Below are 2,285 nucleotides of genomic sequence, written 5' to 3'. Positions count from 1 at the left end.
TTGACAATCCTTGGACCAGCATGTTGGTGTTCTTCTTCCATGTGGGCTTAGTTGACGTTACACTTAGATGACTGCTTGTTTAAAAACAAAGCTTAAGACCCCAGACATCATTCTTTTTTTTTTAATAGAAATATACTTTTTAATTTTCATAAGAAAATGTTTTAACATTTTAAATAGCCTGTTAAGACTTGGTTGACATCTAGTTAACATGTAACACAAGTATTATTTTTTCTTGAAAATATTCAAATGTACTTCCAAATTTTTTTTTACAAAATAGACTAAATTATATGCTATGTGTAACAAGGTTTGTGAATAATAACAATTTATCACACTGTTTTTCAATGCTTGAAATATTAAGTCAATTACCTTATATACTCGAGTATAAGCCGACCCAAGTATCAACCAAGGCACCTAATTTTACCACAAAAACTGCATTTAAAATGTGTTGAAAAACTCGGCTTATACACATATGTTAATTTAACATGTTTCTTGAAGAGGGAAAAAGGGATCACATCAGTAAAACAATTGGTACTATAATCTTAGTTATGGTTCCACACAAAACAGACATCATTTTTCATGAGAAAGCAGGAGCTATATAACATAAAAGGTGCTAACATGAAGTCATTTTCAAATAAAAATCAGATTAACTATGAGACTGTTCCATTGCTACCAGTTATCTCTGCCTCAGATGATAAATTAAATAAGAATAGTATACAGTCCATGAGTCTACTATGAATTCCATGACACATATTATCTTATGTTAAAAAAATTAAGGTTAATTTTTAAGAGGGGAGTAGGTGAAGAGTATTGCTAGAAGACAAAATCGTGAAAGGCATCAGTGAGGACCTGATCATGAAACAAGATGCTTTAGATTGCTCACTGTGTGACGTTAAAACCCACTGTTACCCAGTTAGGCAGTCCTACATAAACATGAGGGGAAAAGAAACTGTTTTCTGTCTTCATTCAAATTAACTCCTGCCCCTCCAAATTCAGGTTAAAAGGATTTTTTGGTCACTACATTTTAACAAATTAATACAAACTATAAAGCAGTCTTCCTTTTTCCTTATAATGTTAAATAAAAATTCTACCTGTTTTAAAACTGCACATAGAACACTGGTCACATAAGAGAATGACCACTTGTTGATTTACCACAATGAACAAGTGTAGCTTGATGCTCTCAAATGTGTTCACAGTTCAAGTACCGTCCATTAGGTCACTGGAGTAATTTCGTCAGAGCTGCTGGATTCATCTTTTAGTTCCAATTCCTCTAAGACTTTGTCTACAGTTGTAAAGTTTTTCTTCTTGCATTTCTTGGGAATTACATCATTTTTACAGATTTCCTCATCTTAATGTTTGGCAATTTCTTCAGATCAAAATCCCATTCCCTAAGTGTTTTCAGATTAGCTGCATCTACAATGTCGGGAACCTCAAGGCCATAGTCCTCATATTGCTGTCGCTCCCGCTCCATCGTCTGCTTCATAACCATCTCCCGGGAAACGTGTCACCGGCCTTGCCTGTCTTTGATGCTGTTATGTAACTCAGTCTGCTCCAACTCACTGCTGAATCGATTTAAATAGCTTTTAATCCATGTACAAGCGTCTTTCTTTGAATATTCTACTTTTTTTGACATCAAGATGATTTTGAAACCACTGTAGTTTTTCACCAATAATGTTGAGATGCAAGGCCTTCTCATTCTTCATTTTTTTGCTTTTTCTCTTGTTTGTGGGACTGGCTGGTGATCTGAGCGGCTTTTCTACTATACGGATGGGTGACTTTTTTCTCCTGACCGCCACTCTTTCCCTTGGGTGCTTTAGGCATGCTGCCTGCCCTGCTTGCCCGTCCAGTTCCAACGGGGAAAGATGACATGGAAGGCCCGGTGCGCGGCAAGCACACGCCTGCAGGCCCTCGGAAGCCGCGCAGTCTCCGACACCATTCTTTCCGAGAGTCAGATACCATCTCATGTCTTCACCACACTTTGCTGTAGCACCCATACCTTCTGTGGTTCCTTCAAAAGGGCACATACTGATCAGGGCCACGTCATAAGAACTAATTGTTCTTAGATTGAGCTAGGGTTAAGTGTGAACCCCACATCCACCCCTGACTCTGTGTTTTCTATTCACCTCTGGTTCACCTTCCACATATTTTTGTTATATTAATGCAGGGAACTTTATCAATCATCCCATCGGAGCATATGATTCTTCTGTTTATAGTGTCATTGATTTAGCGCATGGTAATATATTTAAAACACAATTGAGAAAAGGAAATTAAACAAGTGTGCAGACAGT

At 37.4% G+C, this 2,285-nt stretch overlaps 1 pseudogene; it reads right to left on the bottom strand.

The window, feature by feature from the left end:
- Positions 1-1,208: 1,208 nt before the first annotated feature.
- Positions 1,209-1,818, bottom strand: LOC142443267 (translation machinery-associated protein 16 pseudogene; annotated as a pseudogene).
- Between the last annotated feature and the right edge of the window lie 467 nt (positions 1,819-2,285).

The sequence above is a fragment of the Tenrec ecaudatus genome, chromosome 3, assembly GCF_050624435.1.
Source record: "Tenrec ecaudatus isolate mTenEca1 chromosome 3, mTenEca1.hap1, whole genome shotgun sequence".
Taxonomy (NCBI): domain Eukaryota; kingdom Metazoa; phylum Chordata; class Mammalia; order Afrosoricida; family Tenrecidae; genus Tenrec; species Tenrec ecaudatus.
Note: the sequence above shows the minus strand (reverse complement) of the source record. Positions and strands in the feature narration are given on the sequence as shown.